The 24751-nt window shown below is 44.0% G+C and overlaps 1 protein-coding gene across 11 annotated transcripts in view; it reads right to left on the reverse strand.

Annotated features, from left to right (window-relative positions):
- The window catches only part of LOC128703016 (dnaJ homolog subfamily C member 8), a 178045-nt gene that overhangs the window by 25285 nt on the left and 128009 nt on the right, over positions 1 to 24751 (reverse strand). The window contains exon 6 of one of the 11 annotated variants that reach the window (XR_008409189.2): positions 9412 to 9897. The exons of 8 other annotated variants lie outside the window; for them this stretch is intronic. The gene's annotated coding sequence lies outside the window, so the exon portion shown is untranslated. Of the gene's footprint in view, positions 1 to 9329; positions 9898 to 24751 lie in introns of those variants that run through there. 2 more of the 11 variants (XR_008409191.2, XR_008409193.2) reach the window with 2 other exon arrangements.

Below are 24751 nucleotides of genomic sequence, written 5' to 3' on the forward strand. Positions count from 1 at the left end.
GCCATCAGAGAAAACGTGTATGAATCTGCGTTTGGCTCAGCCACTCCCTCACTCCGCTTTTGTTTACAATTTTCGGCATGAATTATACATTACTTCTACCTTCGTTTATGATGGCATCTAAAGGTAGTTGGTAGAAATGATTAAATTCAGTGAACACGGTATGTCGATGTTAATAATATGGCTCTGGGCCACAGTGTAGGTAGCTGGTAGGTGTAGCCCAGGCGGGCTACACCTACCAGCTACCTACACTGACTTCCTACAAATAAATACTACTCACCTCTCTTCCTATATTAAGACTACACATATTTTAAGGTAAATAATGAGTATACTGTATGTGTATTTTACCTCTCTGGGATGTTTTAAATATCGTATATTAAGTATGAGATGGGGAGCCAGTGCTACCTACACCTGGGCTACCTGCACCTGACTTCCTACAAATAAGTACTACTCACCTCTCTCCCTACATTAAGATTACAAATACCTTAAGATAAGTAATGAATTTACTGTGAATGTATTTTACTGACCTAATATAATTTAGCGTAAACTTGTTGTCTGGCATTTATATGCATTTATAAATGGAAAAAAATGGCGTTCTGCCTTCCGGCGATGTCTGCTTTCCGGCGACAGCCTGGAACCTAACCTGCCGTATAAGTGGGGCCCTACTGTACTCAGGAAGTGGAATAGTTTGGCAAGCGATGTAGTGGAGGCAGGAACTATAAATTGTTTTAAGATGAGGCATGATGAAGCTCATGGAGCAGGGGGAGAGAGGACCTAGTAGTGGTCGGTGAAGAGGCGGGGCCAGGAGCTGAGTCTCAACCCCTGCAACCACAATTAGGTGAATTAGGTGAGTACACGCACTCTCTCACACACACACACACGCACACATGCACAGACACACACACACACACACACACACACACTTACTCATACACACTCACTTATACACACACTCACACACACTCAGCCACACGCTCTCACTCACACAACACACTCTCACTCACACACACTCTCACTCACACACACACTTACTCTCGCACACACACACACTCACTCACACACACACACTCACTCACACACTCACACTCACTCACACACACTCTCACTCACACACACTCTCTCACTCACACTCTCACTCACACACACACACACACTCTCTCTCTCTCACACACACTCTCTCTCTCTCACACACACACACACACACACACACACTGTCACTCACACACACACACACTCACACACACACACACACACACACACACACACACACACACACACACACACACACACACACACACACACACACACACACTCACTCACACACACTCACTCACACTCACTGTCACTCACACACTCACTCACACACTCACACTCACTCACCCAAGGGCAACAGTAACAACGGGAAGACCAGAACAAGCCCCTGGTTTACCCGACGGTGTAAGGAGGCAAAAACAAAGTGCAATAGAGAATGGAAAAAGTACAGAAGGCAGAGAACACACGAAAATAGGGAGATCAGTCGCAGAGCCAGGAATGAGTACGCACAGGTAAGGAGGGAGGCCCAGCGACAGTATGAAAATGACATAGCATCGAGAATCAAGACTGACCCGAAACTGTTGTATAGCCACATCAGGAGGAAGACAACAGTCAAAGACCAGGTGATCAGATTAAGGACAGAAGGTGGAGAACTCACAAGAAATGATCAGGAGGTATGTGAGGAGCTGAACAGGAGATTTAAGGAAGTTTTTACAGTAGAGACAGGAAGGGCTGTGGGAAGACAGCACAGAAGGGAACATCAAGAGGGAATATACCAACAGGTGTTGGATGACATACGAACAACTGAGGAGGAGGTGAAGAAGCTCTTAAGTGACCTTGACACCTCAAAGGCGATGGGACCGGACAACATCTCCCCATGGGTCCTTAGAGAAGGAGCAGAGATGCTGTGTGTGCCTCTAACCACAATCTTCAACACATCCCTTGAAACTGGGCAACTACCTAAGAAATGGAAGACAGCTAATGTAGTCCCCATATTTAAGAAAGGAAACAGAAATGAGGCACTAAACTACAGACCTGTGTCTCTGACATGTATTGTGTGCAAAGTCATGGAGAAGATTATCAGGAGGAGAGTGGTCGAACACCTGGAAAGGAACAAGATTATAAATGAAAACCAGCATGGGTTCATGGAAGGCAAATCTTGTATCACAAACCTCCTGGAGTTTTATGACAAGGTAACAGAAGTAAGACACGAGAGAGAGGGTTGGGTAGATTGCGTTTTCCTAGACTGCAGGAAGGCCTTTGACACAGTTCCCCACAAGAGATTAGTGCAGAAGCTGGAGGATCAGGCACACGTAAAAGGAAGGGCACTGCAATGGATAAGGGAATACCTGACAGGGAGGCAGCAACGAGTCATGGTACGTGAAGAGGTATCACAGTGGGCGCCTGTTACGAGCGGGGTCCCACAGGGGTCAGTTCTAGGACCAGTGCTATTTTTGATATATGTGAACGACATGATGGAAGAAATAGACTCTGAAGTGTCCCTGTTCGCAGATGACGTGAAGTTGATGAGAAGAATTAAATCAGACGAGGATGAGGCAGGACTGCAAACAGACCTGGAGAGGCTGGACATGTGGTCCAGTAACTGGCTTCTCGAATTCAATCCAGCCAAATGCAAAGTCATGAAGATTGGGGAGGGGCAAAGAAGACCGCAGACAGAGTATAGGCTAGGTGGACAAAGACTACAGACCTCACTCAGGGAGAAAGACCTTGGGGTGACCATAACACCGAGCACATCACCGGAGGCACACATCAACCAAATAACCGCTGCAGCATATGGGCGCCTGGCAAACCTGAGAATAGCGTTCCGATACCTTAATAAGGAATCGTTCAAGACACTGTACACTGTGTATGTTAGGCCCATACTGGAGTATGCAGCACCAGTCTGGAACCCACACCTGGTCAAGCACGTCAAGAAGTTAGAGAAAGTACAAAGGTTTGCAACAAGGCTAGTCCCAGAGCTCAAGGGAATGTCGTACGAGGAAAGGTTAAGGGAAATCGGACTGACGACACTGGAGGACAGAAGGGTCAGGGGAGACATGATAACGACATACAAGATACTGCGGGGAATAGACAAGGTGGACAGAGATAGGATGTTCCAGAGAGGGGACACAGGGACAAGGGGTCACAACTGGAAGCTGAAGACTCAGACGAGTCACAGGGACGTTAGGAAGTATTTCTTCAGTCATAGAGTTGTCAGCAAGTGGAATAGCCTAGCAAGTGAAGTAGTGGAGGCAGGAACCATACATAGTTTTAAGAAGAGGTATGACAAAGCTCAGGAAGCAGAGAGAGAGAGGATCCAGTAGCGATCAGTGAAGAGGCGGGGCCAGGAGCTGAGTCTCTACCCCTGCAACCACAATTAGGTGAGTACAATTAGGTGAGTACACACACACACTCACTCACACACACTGTCACTCACACACACACACACACTCACTCACACACACACACACACACTCACTCACACACACTCACACACACTCTCACTCACTCACACACACACTAACACACGCTCTCACACACACACTCACACACGTTCTCTCTCACACACACACACACGTTCTCACTCACTCACACTCTCACACACACTCACACACACACACACACTCACACACACACTCTCACTTACTCTCTCCACACACAAAACAGATAATGGGACAAGCTTAACTGGAATGAAAATTTATAGCTTCTCTTTAATAAAAAAAAAATACATTTTGTTTAGTTCTTGGTAGAGAGAAGAAACAAAATACAGTATAAAACTTTACTGAAGATGACTAAGAACAAGTTAACCTCTTTTCTCATGTAAATGTCTAGTGATTATTATTATTATAATCAAAAAGAAGCGCTAAGCCAAATGTCTAGTGAACTACAGTGGACCCCCGGTTAACGATATTTTTTCACTCCATAAGTATGTTCAGGTGCCAGTACTGACCGAATTTATTCCCATAAGGAATATTGTGAAGTAGATTAGTCCATTTCAGACCCCCAAACATACACGTACAAACGCACTTACATAAATACACTTACATAATTGGTCGCATTTGGAGGTAATCGTTATGCGGGGGTCCACTGTATACAATTATTTTTTTATTATCACACTGGCCGATTCCCACCAAGGCAGGGTGGCCCGAAAAAGAAAAACTTTCACCATCATTCACTCCATCACTGTCTTGCCAGAAAGGTGCTTTACACTACAGTTTTTAAACTGCGACAATTTTCAGACAACATTTAGCAGATTCCTTACAGTCATATAGTGAACCCTCAGTTATCAGCTGTAATCCATTTCAGAAGGTCAGCCTAAATCTGAAAACTAAAGTAAAATTTCCCAGAAGAATAAATGTAACTACAATTAATCCATTCCAGACACCCAAAAATATTAACAAAAAAGACATTTTTTAAAGATTAACTCTAGTTTTACATACATAAAACAAAGAGAAATAAATATAAAGCACAAATTTTAATGATAAATGAATATTACATACCTTTATTGAATACTCTTGTTGGCGTATTGAAGAAGGCGAGGACGGGGGACGGAGTTGGGAATGCCTCTCCATAAGGACTGAATGTATCAAACCCCTCTCTAGGGTTACTTCCCTACTTTGTCATTTACTGCCACAGTACATTCATTACTTACCTTAAAATATTTGTAGTCTTAATGTAGGGGGAGGGGTCAGTAGCATTTATTTGTAGGAAGTCAGTGTAGGCAGCGGTACATGTAGGTGCACATATATGTAGGCTCCCCCGGGCTACACTACACACCCATATTATTACATCAAAAAACCATGTTCAGAGTTTAATCATTTCTAACAACTACCTTTAGATGCCATCATAAATAAAGGGAGAACATAAGAAAGAAGGAACACTGCAGCAGGCCTACTGACCCATGCGGAGCAGGTTCACGTTCCCCCCCCAGATTAGACCAATGACCCCCCACCCCCGGATTAGCCCAATGACCCACCCAGTCTGATCATCTCCACTCAAGGATGGAGCACTGCACCAGACCCGGCAGCGCAAGCTAGTCAAGTCCAACTCACACCCACCCACACCCACTCATGTATTTATCTAACCTATTTTTAAAACTACACAACGTTTTAGCCTGAATAACTGTACTCGGGAGTTTGTTCCACTCATCCACAACTCTATTACCAAACCAGTGCTTTCCTATATCCTTTCTGAATCTGAATTTTTCCAACTTGAAACCATTGCTGCGAGTCCTGTCTTGGCTGGAAATTTTCAGCACGCTATTTACATCCCCTTTATTTATTCCTGTTTTCCATTTATACACCTCGATCATATCCCCCCTAATTCTACGCCTTTCGAGAGAGTGCAGATTCAGGGTCCTCAGTCTATCCTCATAGGGAAGATTTCTGATACATGGGATCATCTTTGTCATCCTCCTCTGTACGTTTTTCAGAGCATTTATATCCATTCTATAATACGGTGACCAGAACTGAGCAGCATAGTCTAAATGAGGCCTAACCAAGGATATATAGAGTTGAAGAACAACCTGAGGACTTCTATTATTTATACTTCTAGATATGAAGCCACGAATTCTGTTAGCTTTACTGGGAACACTAATGCACTGAAGTAATGAATAATTCATGCCGAGAATTGTAAACAAACGAGTATGAAGGGCAGTGACTGGGCCAAACGCCAGATTCACAGTTTTCTCTAATGCTGAACCAGAGAAAACGTAATTTTACCCTCCACCCTCCTCCTCCTCGATTTGCCGGTACTCACCACTCAATAGCATATAAACATTTTATGTTTATATGCTATACAACTTGTTTCTTATACAATTTTGAAGAAACATCATAGACGGATTAATGAAAATTATATTAACCTAAAATAAGGCATTTAATGTGCCCAAGAGTGATTATTATTAAAGATACATCACATATAACATTGCATGTTTTTATATATACTACTATGTAACGTGTTCCTTGTATAATTTTGGAGAAAATATCATAGATGGATTAATGAAAATGTCTATATTAACCTAAAATAAGACATTTAATGTGCCCAAGAGTGATTTTATTATTATGTGCCCAATATGGCCGATTCTCGAGTTGACAGCCGAAGTCCAGGATAGAATTTTGGCAAAAAAAAAAGCGGCCAAATCTGATTTGGGAGATATCAGGAACGCCCGATATCTGAAGGTCCACTGTATAGAGTAGGGTCCCACTTACACGGCAGGTTAGGTTCCAGGCTACCACCGGAAAGCGGACATCGCTTGAAAGCAGAACAGCATTTTTTCCACTTATAAATGCATATAAATGGCAGATAACAAGTTTACACTAAGATATATTAAGTTAGCAATAGAACTAGACATCAAAAACAATAAAAAGTAAAATATACACAGTGCACTCATTACTTACCTTAAAATATTTGTAGTCTTAATGTAGGGCAAAAGGTGAGTAGTAGCCATTGTAAGAAGTCAGGTATGGTAGCCAGCCAGGCCACAACACCCACACGTAATATACTACGATATTTAACCCCTTCAGGGTCCAAGGCCAAAATCTGAAGTGGTGCCCCAGTGTCCAAGAATTTTCAAAAAAAATATTTGTTATTTTTTCTTATGAAATGGTAGAGAATCTTTTTGTGAAGGTAATAAAACAAAAAGTACAAAATTTGATGGAAAATTGACGAAATTATACTCTCACGAATTTTGATGTGTCAAGTGATATTTACGAATCGGTGATTTTGCCAACTTTGACTCCCATTTTAGGCCAATTACATTATTCCAGTCGACCAAATTCTTAGCTGTTTCACTAGTATTACTTCTATTCTATCGATTGAGCACAAGAAATCACCAAGTCAACTGTTTCAATTACAAAATAAAGTGATTGGAAATTGGTAATATGGCCAATTTAACAAAAAGTTCAAAATATTCCAATTTCAAAATAGGGTCCAGAATAAACAATGTATGTATTCCTGGCACTAACCTAACATTTCCTCCATTCATTAGTTATCTTTTGAGGCTTTATAAATAAATTCCACTTTGATTTTTTATTCACATAATGAATTTTTATTCACACCAAAAAATAAAAGATTTACTGTTATGCAATATTGTAATAACTGTATAAATATCATTACCACATTTGTGAATGTATATTAGACCCACCAGCTGGTGTGTATTAGACATGTGAGGTCGTTTGTTTACTCTTGAACATCGGCAAAAATTTAACATTCCCGCTATTTTGAGCTCAGTTTCAAGCCATTTCCAGTGCTAAAACCAATAAAAATCATCTCTATTTCTGTAATACGTCTTCCATTCTATCAAATGAGACCAAGAAATCACAAATACAACTATAAAAAACATACGAAAAAACACTGCAAAGTCGCTGTTTTAATCGAAAATCATGGTCTCGGTTTCTTTTTCTCTCATTATACACAGTGTGCTGCAGGATTTGTTTTATGTGGTGCACACATACCACATAGATGTATTCTCTCATATCTAGGCCCAAATGTACCACTCACAGTTTATCAGAGTGAGCTGAGCTCATGGCGTAGATCTACGGTTTGGACCCTGAACGTAAAGCCGTAGATCTACGGGACGGACCCTGAACGTAAAGCTGGTAGATCTACGGGACGGACCCTGAAAGGGTTAAAGCAGCCTAAAGCGATAAAATGCACATACAGTACTCATTACTTATCTTAAAATATCTGTAGTCTTAATGTAGGGTGAGAGGGGAGTAAACGAGGTAAAATGAATAAATGAGAGAGAATAAGTAAATGAGAGAGGAGAGAGATGCGGAGTTATGTAAGCAAGCAGACGAACATGTCTGGTTTTGGTTCATACACGTAACATCTCATATTAATTTATTCTATTGTGGAGGTGTATTTATCATGTGTATATGTTATGTAGCCTGTTTATTACATAACCTTGAGAAAAATATCATTGATGGATTAAAGAAAATGTTTATATTATAAATGTTTATATTATTATTATTGCGTATTACAGTTTCTCCTTACTTAGTGACGTACTCGTTTACCAACGCCTTGGACTTACGACAGGCTCTCTCACTGGCATTCATACCTAAATAATGTATAATAGAGCTGATTTCCTCTATTCTGTTTATTTCAATATACAGTACATTACTGCATAAACATTTAAAAATATACTAGAAATGTTATAAATGGAGCAAAGGTGACATTAAAACATCAAAGATGGTTGACACAAACTCACTACCATTACATGTATGGTATACTCCTCACTTAGCGACGAATTCGTTTAACAAGGTGTTAGGAATGGAACTCCGTTGTTAAGTGAGGAGAGGCTGTATTATTATTATCACTATGAATATGGCATCCTCAAGACTAGTAAGACACTCTTAGTGATTTTAATGTGTACGTGCATGCCAGCACAGTGTGTAAGTTTATTTAGGTACAGGTACACGTAAGTATAATTATCTAAGTACTTACTATATATAAAATATGAAATAACTTTAAAACACTTGAAATTTTGGAAAGTTTTCAGACATAATGGAGACATGGTGCTCATGGAGAATGTAAACAAACCAGGTGGGGCACGGTGACCATACTAGAAATCAGGTGGGGCAGAGCCGTATAGCAAATTTTGGTCATAATTTGAAATATCTGTATTAGCGGAACACTGTAAGGGGAAATGCCGTAAAGCAGGGTCCTACTGTACTCATATTGTTATCGAATTATTAATCTTAAGTTAGTTTTAAATTTGCCAAAAATGCTCTGCATATATAGGGACTCTCTGCATGTACACCCAAATGTCATTCACCTTTGTACATTGTATCATGCTGAAATAAAGTATTACGTGCATGAGCGTGTTAGATAGGAGTGAATGGAGACGAATGGTATTTGGGACCTGACAATCTGTTGGAGTGTGAGCAGGGTAATATTTAGTGAAGGGATTCAGGGAAACCGGTTATTTTTATATAACCGGATTTGAGTCCTGGAAATGGGAAGTACAATGCCTGCACTCTAAAGGAGGGGTTCAGGATATTAACAGTTTGGAGGGATATGTTGTGTATCTTTATTGGTATATGCTTCTACGCTGTTGTGTTCTGAGCACCTCTGCAAAAACAGTGATTATGTGTGAGTGAGGTGAAAGTGTTGAATGATGATGAAATTTTTTTCTTTTTGGGGATTTTCTTTCTTTTTTGGGTCACCCCCTGCCTCGGTGGGAGACGGCCGACTTGTAAAAAAAAAAAAAAAAAAGATATACGAGTACGATATATTCTTATTTCAGTCAATCAGGTGCTTTCCAATGTCTACCAGATTTACAGGGCTCACAGAGAACATACCTCAAAATTTTGATTCTGAAGGAATAACACACGACTGGGTATAGGGGAAAGGGTGCAGGTGCCATATACAGGAAAGTCTGACCTGTGGGTATGTTGGTCATCAGCAAGACCTTTGTAATGTTTTGTGCAAGAGGTCTTCCGGAGGACCTATCATAGCAAAGGCACCACTGGCAATGTGATATCTTCCACACCACATTGAAAGTTTTTGGAAATGTTAATGTGTTTATCCTTCACACATGACCATCCTTGATCACACTGAAGTACACAGGATAAAAAATATGTTACAGGACTGCTGTTACCCAATCAAAACTCTGTACAATGTCAGCAAAATTCACTCTCCACACTGAGACTCCTTCATTGCATTCCTTAACTGCACAGCTTGTTCCTGTGGTATTCCATTTTCTGCCATGATGCACATAACAATCATCTGGACAAATTTTTTTTAATGAAAAGTCCTGCTGATGAGTGTCCAGCTGTTGTTGTAGAGAACTGTGGTCGCGTACTTCTGTTTTTGAGTATTTGTATAGCTGTTTGTCCCAGGCCATTGCTTCTTGTGTGATAGAGGCCACTGAAAATGTGTTTAATATTATTATAAATGCAGAAGTCCAGAATTCTTGACTAAAATATGTTATGCCACTTTGGGATAACAACACATAAGGCATTATACCATGTGGTAAATGCATGATATAAGTTCATTACTGCTGGTACTATTAGTTGACAAAAATGTGAATCAAAGCACTTGCTGTGATCTTTAACAACTGTTACAATCATTGTACTTTCATACTGACTTGCAAAATTAATGTATATTTTGTATCAAGAGTTCCCTGGTGAATTGCAGTGCTGTAAGATGTGCTTGGTGATACTTGGCTGACAAAATGACTTGACCAAATACTCTTAGGTTCAATGTAGTGTCTTGGTGAGGCCAACACACACAGCTATGTACAAGTGCCTTTCTCTGAACAATGCCTTCATCGAAAGGTGCACACTTGTATCAAATATTCTAAGTACAGTAGTATCTGAGTTTATTTTCATTAAATTAGCAAAATAGAAATTTTCACTTTGTACAAAACTGGGCTTCCTGCTCTCAAACAGCTACCATTTGTATAAATATTGAGAAAGACAAAACCGGGTTTCTTGCTGTCAAATAGCTACCATTTGTATAAATATTGAGAAAGAGAAAACTATTTCTTCTAGTATAACAGCACAGGACAGTGCCAATACAACTGGTAGCCAACTAAATTTCTTTTGACTTGGTTCTTCATTAATAGTTTATACTATGGATGGTACTGGCAAGTTGTCTATCTGAGCACCCAAAATTTGGATATAAACAATGATCACTCAATCTCATTAATCTCTGAAAGTAAGTCAAATTATGTCATGTTAGTTGCCTGCCTGGTAAATACTGCTATGGAGGCAAAATACTATCATCACATGTTTTTCCTTTTCAATTAATTTGTCTCTTATTTTAGGAGAAAGGAGCACAAGTAAAGGACATTAAAACTTCAGGCAAATTATACCTGTTAATGTACAGTGGAACCTCGGCACTTGAACTTACAGTGGACCCCTGGATATCAGTTGTTGGATTTCGTAATATTTGGTAATTGTAACTTTTTTCATCAAAATATTGGCTCAGTGACTGTCATTTAGCTCGGTAATAGTCATTTGTCCCGAACGTGTCCGAGTGGCCCGACACACCATTTACAGTTAGTGTGCCATTGTTTATCAGCCAATGAGCACGATTCTACATGTTCATACGATACATTTCATAATATCCCATTCGTTCTAGTGCTTGCAACTGCTAAATAAGCCACCATGGGCCAAAAGAAAGCGCCTAGTGCCAGCCCTTTGGTAAAGGCGGTGATAAACGTGATAGAATTCAAGAAAGAACACACCAGCCAGGGTACTTCCCCACACACATGATTTGATTTGCACATGAGTGAATAGAATTATCGAAGGTTATTGCTTGGGAAGCACTGAAAATTGGGTTGGGCAAATAAACTGATAGAGGGATGGTTTGTGAAGGACCTTCCTAGTATGGGCCAACAGGTCTGCTGCAGTGTTCCTGCTTTCTTATGTACATCAGCCAGGGTACTTCCCCACACACACACACACCAGCCAGGGCACTTCCCCACACACACAATTTGATTTGAGTGGGACTTATGCATGAGTGAATAGAATTACCGAAGCTTATTGCTTGGAAAGCATTGAAAACTGGGTTGGGCAAATACAATTCTGTTAGTGGGATGGTTTGTGAAGGACCTGTCTAGTATGGGCCAACAGGCCTGCTACAGTGTTCCTGCTTTATGTTCTTATGTACACCAGCTGAAGAAATTGCTTCAGAGGAGAAAGAGAGAGGGAAGAAAGTGCCTACTTCAAAGATTAAGGACATTTGTGCAAAGTGGAGTGAGGTGCAAACATTTGTGGAGGAACACCACCCTAACCCTCTCACCTCCTCTCATCTTCCATACACCAACAAGAGTCTTCAATAAAGGTGTGATATTGTTTTATACTCGATTTCTCATTCTTTTCTGTATGTAAATCTATATTTTATCTATAAAAAAATAATTTTTGCTAATACTTTTGGGTGTCTGGAATGAATTAACTGGATTTACATTATTTCTTAAGGGGAAAATGAATTTGGATATCGTCGAATTCGGCTTTAGTCACACTCTCTGGAATGGATTAATTACGATAACCAGGGGTCTACTGTAATTGGTTCCAGAAGGCTGTTTGCTTTCCGATCTGTTCAAGTACAGAACGAATTTTTCCCAACCAATTTTCTTTTTGGTTGGCTGTTATCACTAATCCTCTTGGGCCCCATGGTGGTTGGTGCAATTATTTAATAAATGTATGGAAGAGGGTAAGGTACCTAGGGATTGGCAGAGAGCATGCATAGTTCCTTTGTATAAAGGCAAAGGGGACAAAAGAGAGTGCAAAAATTATAGGGGGATAAGTCTGTTGAGTATACCTGGTAAAGTGTATGGTAGAGTTATTATTGAAAGAATTAAGAGTAAGACGGAGAATAGGATAGCAGATGAACAAGGAGGCTTTAAGAAAGGTAGGGGGTGTGTGGACCAGGTGTTTACAGTGAAACATACAAGTGAACAGTATTTAGATAAGGCTAAAGAGGTCTTTGTGGCATTTATGGATTTGGAAAAGGCGTATGACAGGGTGGATAGGGGGGCAATGTGGCAGATGTTGCAGGTGTATGGTGTAGGAGGTAGGTTACTGAAAGCAGTGAAGAGTTTTTACAAGGATAGCGAGGCTCAAGTTAGAGTATGTAAAAAAGAGGGAGACTATTTCCCAGTAAAAGTAGGCCTTAGACAAGGATGCGTGATGTCATCGTGGTTGTTTAATGTATTTATAGATGGGGTTGTAAGAGAAGTAAATGCGAGGGTCTTGGCAAGAGGCGTGGAGTTAAAAGATAAAGAATCACACATAAAGTGGGAGTTGTCACAGTTGCTCTTTGCTGATGACACTGTGCTCTTGGGAGATTCTGAAGAGAAGTTGCAGAGATTGGTGGATGGATTTGGTAGGGTGTGCAAAAGAAGAAAATTAAAGGTGAATACAGGAAAGAGTAAGGTTATGAGGATAACAAAAAGATTAGGTGATGAAAGATTGAATATCAGATTGGAGGGAGAGAGTATGGAGGAGGTGATTATAATAAAAAAAGAAGCGCTAAGCCACAAGGGCTATACAGCGCTGCAGGGTAGGGAAGGAAGCGAGGGTATTGGGCGGCAGAAGGGAGGGATGATCAGTAGGTTACAGAAAACAGCGGGGCAGGGGATAGTGCGGGGGTAGAGGGTAGCAAGAGATTCAAGTAGAAAGGGCTGAAAGTATCAGAATTTGTGAAGTAAGTCAGTCGTTGTCAAAAAGTCAATGAGAGAGTCCGGATGAAAGGTGGGTCCATCAGCGAGAAGGGAAGGTAAAGAGAGAGCAGCGGGGCGAAGACGACGACAGAGGTAAATTCTGCGTGCTCGTTGATAAAGTGGGCAGTCCAACAGAATGTGGCTGACTGATAATGGAGCTTGGCAATTCTCACAGAGAGGAGCAAGACGCCTCTCCATGAGATATCCATGAGTAAGACGAGTATGGCCAATGCGAAGACGGGAGATTATTATTATTATTATAATCAAAAAGAAGCGCTAAGCCACAAGGACTATACAGCGCTGCAGGGCAGGAAGGAAGCGAGGGCATCAGGTGGCAAAAGGGAGATGGATGAGCAACAGGTTACGGATAACAGCGGGGCAGTGGATGGTGAAAGGGTAAAGGGCAGCAAGAGACTGAACCAGAAAGGGCTGAGGGGAGTGTGAAAAGTATCATCAGAGTTTGTGGAGTAAATCAGTCGTTGTCAAGAAGTCAATGAGAGAGTCAGGATTAAAGGAGGGTCCATCAGCAAGAAGGGAAGGTAAAGAGAGAGTAGGAGAACGAAGACGACGTTGGAGGTAAATTCTGCGTGCTCGTTGATAGAGAGGGCAGTCTAACAGAATGTGGCTAATCGATACTGGAACTTGACACTGCTCACAGAGAGGAACAGGGTGCCTCTCCATGAGATACCCATGAGTAAGACGAGTGTGGCCAATGCGAAGGCGGGAGAGAGTGGTCTCCCAACCTCGGCACTGATGACAAGAAGACGGCCAGTAACCTATGCTCGGTTTAATAGAATGAAGTTTGTTACCGAGCAGAGTTGACCAACGTTGTTGCCAACGGGTGCGAAGGTGGGTAGCTATTGCAGCAAAATAGTCTAGAAATGGAACACCTCGATAGGAAATTGGTAGGTCATATACTGCTGACCGCGCAGCAGTGTCTGCCTGTTCATTGCCCTGTACGTCGACATGACCAGGGACCCAACAAAAAACAATATCTTTATGTTTGGTAGAGATACGGCGTAGCCAAAGTTGGATACGGAGAACTAGGGGATGAGATGTATCAAATTTTCGTATAGCCTGTAGAGCACTAAGGGAGTCTGAGACTACTACAAATGATGACACAGGCATAGATGCGATACGAATAAGTGCTGCAAGAATGGCATACAGTTCAGCAGTAAAAATGCTAGCTGAAGATAGTAAATGCCCTCGTACGACGCTGTCCGGAAACACTGCTGCGAATCCGACGCCGTCTGAAGACTTAGAGCCATCTGTGTACACAGCGGTGGCATGAGAATGAGAGTGGAAGTGATCAAGAAAAAGAGAGCGGGAAGCCACCGTAGGCAGTTGAGCTTTCGAGCAAGGGAGTGAGAAAGAACAGACCCGAACAGCTGGAACTTCCCAGGGGGGTAGGGAAAAGTGAGATGCTACATGAACATATAAAGGTGGTAACTGAAGGGAAGACAAGAGTGAAAGTAGGCGAAGAGAAAAGGGACGGAGCAAACAGGGGCGGCGAACGAATAAAGAATGTCTACTAATATCGGTGACCATTCTATAAATGGAAGGATTGTGTAGATCGTGAGAGCGTACATAGTAACGAAGGCAATGGGCATCACGGCGATCAGACAAGGATGGAACATTTGCTTCTGTATAGAGGCTCTCAACAGGGGAAGAGCGAAAAGCACCAAGGCACAAACGTAAGCCTTGGTGATGGATAGAGTTAAGGCTAGAGAGAGTAGCAGGAGAGGCCGCGGAATAAATCTGGTCACCATAATCGAGTTTCGATAAAACGAGGGCTGAATGTAGGCGAAGCAGAGTTCGACGATCAGCTCCCCAGGAAAGATGAGCAAGGGTTTTAAGAAGGTTTAGCCGGCTGTGACAAGTTGCCTTCAGAGAGGTAATGTGAGGTTTCCAGGTTAACCGACGGTCAAAGAGAAGGCCTAGAAACCTGACTGTATCACGTTCGGGGATACGGGAGCCATAGAGATACAAAGGATGATCGGAGATAACAGAGCGTCTAGTGAAAGTAATTTGGTGAGTTTTGGTACTTGAAAATTTAAACCCATGTGTGGTGGCCCAAGTGGAAACACGGTCGACCGCATGCTGGAGAGAAACTGCAATAAGGTGACAGTCAGCGCCTGCACAAGCAATAGCGAAGTCATCAACATAGAGTGATGACCAAATATTGGGTGGAAGAACAGAGGCCAAATCATTTATAGCAAGGAGAAAAAGTGTTGTGCTTAGAACACATCCCTGAGGGACACCTTCAGCTTGGACGAAGTCCGGGGAAAGAACATTATTGACTCGAACACGGAAATGTCTGTCAGTTAAAAAGTTCTTAAGGAAGGATGGTAGATTGCCTCGGAGGCCTAAGGAATGGGCCTGGGCCAAAATATTATACCTCCAAGTTGTGTCATATGCCTTCTCAAGGTCAAAAAATATGGCAATAACTGAGTGATTATTCGCAAAGGCATTACGAACATACGTATCCAAGCGTAGTAAGGGGTCTATGGTAGAACGACCCTTACGAAAGCCATATTGACTAGCGGAGAGACTGTTGTGAGTCTCTAAATACCACATTAAACGTCGATTTACGAGGCGTTCCATCACTTTGCAAACTGCACTTGTAAGAGCGATGGGGCGATAGTGGGAGGCATCATGTCCTGTAGTACCCGGTTTGCGGAAAGGGAGAACAATGGCAGATTTCCACAGCTGGGGAAGAACTCCTTGTGCCCAAATAAGATTGAAGAGGTGTAAGAGGACTACAAGGGCTGACCGATGTAAATGTTGTAACATACGAATATGAATGTCATCAGGCCCAGCTGCCGATGATCGGCAAGCTGAGAGCGTTGCCTCCAGTTCTTGAAGTGTAAAAGGCACATTATACTGTTCTTCTCCGAGAGAAGAAAAGTCCAAGGGTACTAACTCTCTGGCAGACTTTGAGGAAAGAAACGAGGGGCATAGATGGAGCCCTCGGGAAATACGGACCAGATGTGTGCCAAGTTCAATGGCAACGTCGAGAGGGTTTGCTATATCAACACCAGTGACCCGTAGAACAGGAGCCGGGTCAGGAGAGTATTTACCACTCAATTTCCTCACTTTTTTCCAGACTGCACTCATAGAAGAAGCAGAGGTGATGGTGGAAACATAGTCTCGCCAACAAGTGCGTTTAGCTTCACGGATGACACGGCGAGCGATCGCACGCTTCTGCTTAAAATCAACAAGTCTCTCAGCGGTTCTATTGTACCGGTACCTGCCCCATGCAGCACGTTTCAAACGTACTGCACGAGCACAAGCAGGAGACCACCAAGGCACGCACTTCTGAGAATGCCTGCCTGAGGTGTGGGGTATAGAATGAGAAGCTGCGGTATAAACTGATGTCGAGAAGATGTGTAGGAGCTCATCAATGGAGGATGAAGAAGGAACCTCACTAAAAGCAGTGAGGTGTGAGTAAAGATCCCAATTTGCCCGATCAAATTGCCAGCGAGGGCTACGGGAAGGTGGTGAATAGGAAGGAGAAGTAAGAATGATCGGAAAATGATCGCTGTCATGTAAGTCTGGTAGAACAGACCAGGTGAAGTCTAGTGCTGTGGAGGAAGAGCAGACTGATAGATCGATGCAAGAGAGAGTATGAGTACGAGGATCAAAATGGGTGGGAGTACCCGTATTTAAAACATGGAGGGGGTGAGAGGCAAGAAAAGCCTCCAACTGAATGCCACGTGAGTCACAATGAGACCCCCCCCAGAGGAAATGGTGGGCATTAAAATCACCAAGTAACAGAAGTGGTGGTGGTAAGGATGAAACAAGAAAGGCAAAGTCTGGGATAGAAAATGCTCGAGAAGGAGAGAGATATAAAGAACATATTGTAAACCACTTATTCAAGTGGATACGGGCTGCAGTGTAATGCAGCGAGGTATGGACAAATAGTTGACAGTACGGAATATCATTGCGTAGAAGAAGGGCACTTTCATTAAAGGTCCCATCTGAGAAAGGATCCGAAGAATACAATAAATTATAGCCTGAGATAGGTTGGAAAACAGCCGAGTGTAATTTTGGTTCTTGTAAGCAAGCACCAACAGGGGAAAACCTGGAAAGCAACATCTGAAGCTCACCCCGATTACCCCTGAGGCCGCGGATATTCCACTGTAAATAGGCCATGATTGGCGATGAAGAAAATATCAGGAATCTGTAGGTAAAGGCACCTACGGACTAGAGGGGTTAGAAAAGTCAACGTGTGGTGGCATTGGAAGATGTTCAAGTAGCGAAGGAACGGAGCGTTGCGAAGAATGGGGTTGTGAAGATGGAGGAGAGGGAAGAGAAGGAACAGGAAGTGAATCAGTGTCCATTGAAGGTTTAGTCTCTGCAATATATTCTGAAATGGCTTCAAGTGTTTCTGAATTCAAAGATGTATGGGAAACCATATTGGAGATAGGAGGAGGAGGGTGAGTAAAGATTGGGACAGTAATGGACTGTACCAAAGTAGAGGGGGAGGGAAAAGTGTAAGGGACTGGAGATGAAGTGTGGGGGGGGACAGAAGAGGTAGAAACCTGGGAGGTGACAGAAGAGGGAGAAACTTGGGAGGGGACGGGGGTGGAAGGCATAGTACGAGGAGGAGGGTGAATCTCCACACTTGTAATAGAGCCAGAGAGAGGGGAAGAACTAGGTACAGAGACTGGAAAGGTAACGTGTGGAGGTGGAAGAAGGGAAGGAAGGGGCAAAGAAGATTTGAGCAATGTGGATTTTTTGGACTTCTGAGTAGAGGGGCGATTGGTATTAGGTGTCGTACGAGGTCTTGTCGATACTGGGGCTTGTGAGGAAGGACGCGAAGATGTGAGAACAGACTGAGTTGTAGTCGGGACGTCAGAGCCAAGGACAGCAAAAGGATTAGATGCCGTAATGGCTATGGGAGGGGTAACAACAGAGGAGGCTGCAGAAGATGGGACCCCAGAAGTGGGGGGATGTTTGGAAACACGAGAATAAGAAACACGGGGTAGTCTCCCTTGGAGGCGGAGATGAGTAACTGCCATAGCATAAGGGAGACCTTCTGCCTCTTTGAGGCAACGGATTTCACGTTCATTTAAGTAGACCTGGCAACGGCGGGAGTACGAAGGGTGAGCTTCATTACAATTAAGGCAAGATGGAGGTTGACTGCAAGATGTATTAGAATGGTTGTCGGCACCACAGACTGGGCATTCGGCCATAGATCTGCAATATTTCGCTGGGTGACCAAAACGCCAGCAATTTCTACATTGTTGCGGTGTAGGTATCACCTTTCGAACTTGTAACCGATGTCCCGCGACATATACAGAGGACGGGAGTTCTCGGCTGTCAAAAGTTAAACGAGCCACATTGCAAGGGTAACGTCTCCGCCCCCGGGCAGGAAGGACATAAGTGTCTACTTTGAGGATTGGGAGATCCTGGAGTTCCAGCTGTTCAAAAATGTCATTGCCACATGACTGGAAATTCTGTTGGACTATGGTATGGGGCAGAATGACAGTACCACTACAAGAATTGAGAGAAAGATGTTTTTCAATAGTGATAGGAGTAGTATCGATATTCGAAAGGAGAGAAAGATCATGAGCTTGGGTAGCATTCTGGACAGTGACGATGCGCGTACCGCTCTTGAGAGCGTGAAATGAAATATCTCTGCCAACATGACGCAGGAGCGCTTTGGCAATACTATGGTCAGAAAGGTAGGCAGAAGAAGAAGTTGGTCTTAAAGTAAAGAATTTAGTCCATTGTGTGGTCCGAAACTGAGCGTGGAGAGGGAGTGCTTGACGTGTCGGTCGTTTCCGAGTAGAATGGGAAGGTAACGACGGAGCATCATCAGGAGATTGACGTTGGCGTTTAGGAGTAGGACCGGAGTTGGTCCGGCATGAAATGGGTGGGCGATTCGAAAATTGCCGTACCGTAGAGGGAGAAGCCGGAAGCATAGTCAAAGGAGAGCGGAGTTCAGACAAATCGAAGGAGTCAGTCGAAGCCCCGGTACCTGAAGCGGGTGAGGAAACAGCACCAGCAAGAGGTACAGGGGCATCAGGAGTGTCCGAAGAGTGGTCTAAACACAAGGCAGGGTCAGAATGGGGTGCGGTATCAAGAAGGGGCCCGGGGGTAGTGGTTTCATGGACTAGGGCTGCCATGGTTAGGTTACTCCTTTGCTTTTTGTTTTTAAGAAAAAAAAAGAAAGAAGAAAAGAAAATAAAAACAAAAAAAAGAATAAAAAAAGGGGGGAGCGGGGAGGAATAGTTCCCAGGAGGAATGAAAGGGCCGGAAATCTCCCTCCGCGCCCAAGAGGACTCGACACCGCTAGTAGCGCAGATGCAGCATGGAACCCGTGCCATACCCTACCCTTCATGCCAGTAAACCAGCAATCCGGGATAGCAACCTCACATCTGCCGAGCTACCTCGGTGGACAAAAGAGAGGGCGGCCGGATATCCGCCACAAAGCATACCTCCTTCAGCCACCACCCCCGGAATCCGAAAGGTGGCTTCCAGAGATACACCCGTCGCCCAAAAGACACCCAAAGCTACTCCGGGATACCGGAGAGGGATCGGGACATCCCTAGGCAATCCAGATTCCACGGCAAACTACGCCACCGCCAAGAAACCTCAACGGAATGGGATCGACCCCGGTGTCCTTTCCCCTACCTAGGAACTAGCACGCCTGTGGGAGAAATCACGAAGGCTAAAAAGAGGAAGGGCAAAAGGGAGGGGTGAGGAGGAGGAGGAGGAATGGAAAAAGGGGAGGATGGGGAGGATGGGATAGGGGAGGGGAGAATGGGGGGTAATTAGGTTCGGTCTGAGGAAGAAGACCGACAGGGCTAATTCCTCAGACCAAGAGCCTCTTCACCACGCCAAGGAGCCCCCCTTGAAGAGGTATGTTTGGTAAAGATGCGGCGTAGCCAAAGTTGGATACGGAGGACTATGGGGTGAGGTGTATCAAATTTCTGTATAGCCTGTAAAGCACTAAGGGAGTCTGAGACAACCACAAATGATGACACAGGCATAGATGCAATACGGATAAGTGCTGCAAGGATGGCATACAATTCAGCAGTAAAAATACTAGCCGAAGATAGTAAATGCCCTCGTACGACGCTGTCTGGAAACACTGCTGCGAATCCTACGCCGCCAGAAGACTTAGAGCCATCTGTGTACACAGCAATGGCATGAGAATGAGAGTGAAAGTGGTCAAGAAAAAGAGCGGGAAGCGATCGTAGACAGTTGGGCTTTCGAGCAAGGGAGAGAGAAAGAACAGACTCGAACAGCTGGAACTTCCCAGGGGGTAAGGAAAAGTGAGATGATACATGAACATAGAAAGGTGGTAATTGAAGAGAAGACAAGAGCGAATGAAGGCGAAGAGAGAAGGGACGGAGTAAACAGGGGCGGCGAACAAATAAAGAATGTCTACTAATATCAGTGACTATTCTATAAATGGAAGGATTGCGGAGATCATGAGAGAGTACATAGTAGCGCAGGCAATGGGCATCACGGCGATCGGATAAGGATGGAACGTTCGCTTCTGCATAGAGGCTCTCGACAGGGGAAGAGCGAAAAGCACCAAGGCATAAACGTAATCCTTGGTGATGAATGGGGTTAGGGCTAGAGAGAGTAGCAGGAGATGCCGCTGAATAGATCTGGTCACCATAATCAAGTTTCGATAAAATAAGGGTGGAATGTAGGCAAAGGAGGCTTCGACGATCAGCTCCCCATGAAAGATGAGCAAGGGTTTTAAGAAGGTTCAGCCGGCTGTGACAAGTTGCCTTCAGAGAGGTAATGTGAGGTTTCCAGGATAACCTACGATCAAAGAGGAGGCCCAGAAACTTGACTATCACGTTCAGGGATACGGGAGCCATAGAGGTACAAAGGATGATCGGAGATGACAGAGCGTCTAGTGAAAGTAATTTGGTGGGTTTTAGTGCTGGAAAATTTAAACCCACGTGTGGTGGCCCAATTGGAAACACAGTCGACTGCATGCCGGAGAGAAACAGTAATGAGGTGACAGTCAGCGCCTGCACAGGCAATAGCGAAGTCATCAACATAGAGTGATGACCAAATATTTGATGGAAGACTAGAGGCCAAATCATTAATAGCAAGGAGAAAAAGTGTTGTGCTTAGAACACATCCCTGGGGGACACCTTCAGCTTGGATAAAGTCCAGGGAGAGCACAGTATTAACCCGAACACGGAAATGCCTGTCAGTTAAAAAGTTCTTAAGGAAGGATGGTAGATTGCCTCGAAGGCCTAAGGAGTGGGCTTGGGCTAAAATATTATACCTCCAAGTTGTGTCATATGCCTTCTCAAGGTCAAAAAATATGGCAATAACTGAGTGGTTATTCACAAAGGCATTACGAACATACGTATCCAAGCGTAGTAAGGGGTCTATGGTAGAACGTCCCTTACGAAAGCCATATTGACGAGTGGAGAGACTGTTGTGTGTCTCTAAATACCACACTAAACGTCTATTTACTAGGCGTTCCATCACTTTGCAAACTGCACTGGTAAGAGCAATGGGACGATAGTGGGAGGTTTCATGTCCCGTAGTGCCTGGTTTGCGGAAAGGGAGAACAATGGCGGATTTCCACAGCTGTGGAAGAACTCCTTGTGACCAAATAAGATTGTAAAGGCGTAATAGGACTGCAAGGGCTGACTGATGTAAATGTTGTAGCATACGAATATGAATGTCGTCGGGCCCAGCTGCCGATGATCGGCAAGCTGAGAGTGTTGCCTCCAGTTCTTGAAGTGTAAAAGGCACATTATACTGTTCTTCTCTGAGAGAAGAAAAGTCCAAGGGTGCTAACTCTCTGGCAGACTTTGAGGAAAGAAATGAGGGGCATAGATGGAGTCCCTGAGAAATACAGACCAGATGATTGCCAATTTCATTGGCAACATCTAGTGGGTTTGCTATTTCAACACCGGCAACCCGCAGAACAGGAGCCGGGTCAGGAGAATATTTACCACTCGGTTTTCGTACTTTTTTCCAGACTGCACTCATAGAGGAAGCAGAGGTGATGGTGGAGACATAATCTCGCCAGCAAGTGCGTTTAGCGTCACAGATGACACAGCGAGCAATCGCATGCTTCTGCTTAAAATCAAGAAGTCTCTCTGTGGTTCTACTGTACCGATACCTGCCCCATGCAGCGCGTTTCAAACGTACTGCACGAGCACAAGCAGGAGACCACCAAGGCACGCATTTCTGAGAATGCCTGCCTGAAGTTTGGTGTATAGAATGAGAAGCTGTGGTTAAAACAAAGGACGAGAAGAGGTGTAAAAGCTCATCGATGGAGGACGAAGAAGGAACCTCTCTAAAAACAGTTAGGTGTGAGTAAAGGTTGCCTGATCAAATTGCCAGCGTGGGATGCGAAGAGGTGGTGAATATGAAGGGGAAGTAAGAATGATTGGGAAATGATCGCTGTCATGTAAGTCCGGGAGAACAGACCAAGTGAAGACTAATGCGGCGGAGGAAGAGCAGACTGAGAGATCGATGCAAGAGAGAGTGTGAGTCCGAGGATCAAAATGGGTGCGAGTACCTGTATTTAAAACATGGAGGGGGTGGGTGGCAAGAAAAGCCTCTAACTGAATGCCATGGGAATCACAGTGAGACCCCCCCAGAGGAAATGGTGGGCATTAAAATCACCAAGTAACAGAATCAGTGGCGGTAATAACGAAACAAGAAAAGCAATATCCGGAATAGATAATGCCCGAGGAGAGAGATATAAAGAACAGAGCGTATACCACCTATGCAAGTGGATACGGGCTGCTGTGTAATGCAGCGAAGTACGAACAAATAGCTGATGGTATGGAATATCAGTGCGTAGAAGAAGGGCACTTTCATTAAAGGTCCCATCAGGAAAAGGATCTGAAGAATACAATAAATTATAGCCTGAGATGGGAGAGATAACAGCAGAGTGTAATTTTGGTTCCTGTAAGCAAACACCAACAGGGGAAAACTGGGAGAGTAACATCTGAAGCTCACCCCGATTGCCCCTGAGGCCGCGTATATTCCACTGTAAATAGGCCATGATAGGCAATGATAAAGATACCTGAAATTCGCAGGTAAGGGTTCCTACGGACTAGAGGGGTTAGAAAAGTCCACATGCGGAGGTAGTGGAAAACGTTCAAGCAGTGAAGGAACGGTGCGCTGTGAAGAAAGGAGTTGCACAGATGGAGCAGAGGAGAGAGAAGGAGCAGAGGGTGGATCAGTGTCCATTGATGGTTTGGTCTCTGCAATATATTCAGAGATTGCTTCAAGTGTTTCGGAATTCAGAGACGTCGTATGGGAGACAATATTGGAAATGGTAGGGGGAGGATGAGTAAAGATTGGAACTGTATTGGACTCTACCAAGGTAGGGGGGGGGGGCGAAAAGGTGGAGGGAACTGAAGAAGCATGGAAGGGGACAGAAGAGGCAGAAACCTGGGAGGTGGCAGAAGAGGAAGAAACTTGGGAGGGAACAGGGGAGGAAGGTACAGTACGAGGAGGAGGGTGAACCTCTACACTTGTAACAGAGCCAGTGAGAGGGGGAGAACCAGGTACAGAGACAGGGAAGGTAAAATGAGGAGGTGGAAGATGGGTAGGAGGTGTTAACGAACGTTTTTATGACCTTTGAGAAGTAGAGGGACGATTGGGAGGAGGTGTCATACGAGATCTCATCGCTACTGAGGCTTGTGAGAGAGAACACGAAGAAGCGAGATCAGACTGAGGCGTTGAAGTAGGGATGTCTGAGCCGAGGACAGCAAAAGAATTAGATACAGGAGTGACTATGGGAGAGGTAACCACAGAGGTGGGTGCAGAAGATGGGATACCAGAAGTGGGGTACGTTTTGAAACACGGGAATAAGAAACACGAGGTAGTCTCCCTTGAAGGCGGAGATGAGAAACTGCCATGGCATAAGGGAGACCTTCTGCCTCTTTGAGGTAACGGATTTCCCGTTCGTTTAAGTAGACTTGACAATGGCGAGAGTACGAAGGGTGAGCCTCATGACAATTAAGGCAAGAGGGAGGTCGATTGCAAGACGTATTAGAATGGTCATCGGCACCACAGACTGGGCATTCGGCGATAGATCTGCAATATTTTGCTGGATGGCCAAATCGCCAGCAATTTCTACACTGTTGCGGTGTAGGGATCACCTTTCGAACTTGTAACCGATGTCCTGCTACATAAACTGAGGATGGGAGTTCACGGCTGTCAAAAGTTAAACGAGCCACATTGCTAGGGTATCGTCTCCGCCCGTGGGCAGGAAGAACGTAAGTGTCTACCTTGAGGATTGGGAGATCTTGGAGTTCCAGCTGTTCAAGAATGTCAGTGCCACATGTCTGGAAGTTTTGTTGAACTATGGTATGGGGCAGAATGACGGTACCACTACAAGAATTGAGGGAATGATGTTTTTCGAAAGTGACAGGAACAGTATCAATATGGGAAAGACGAGAAAGCTCATGAGCCTGGGTAGCATTCTGTACGGTGATGATGCGCGTACCGCTCTTAAGAGAATGAAAAGAAATATCTTTACCAACATAGCGTAGGAGTGCCTTGCCAATACTGTGGTCAGAAAGATAGGCAGTAGAG

This window comes from Cherax quadricarinatus, chromosome 86, assembly GCF_038502225.1.
Source record: "Cherax quadricarinatus isolate ZL_2023a chromosome 86, ASM3850222v1, whole genome shotgun sequence".
Classification (NCBI taxonomy): Eukaryota; Metazoa; Arthropoda; class Malacostraca; order Decapoda; family Parastacidae; genus Cherax; species Cherax quadricarinatus.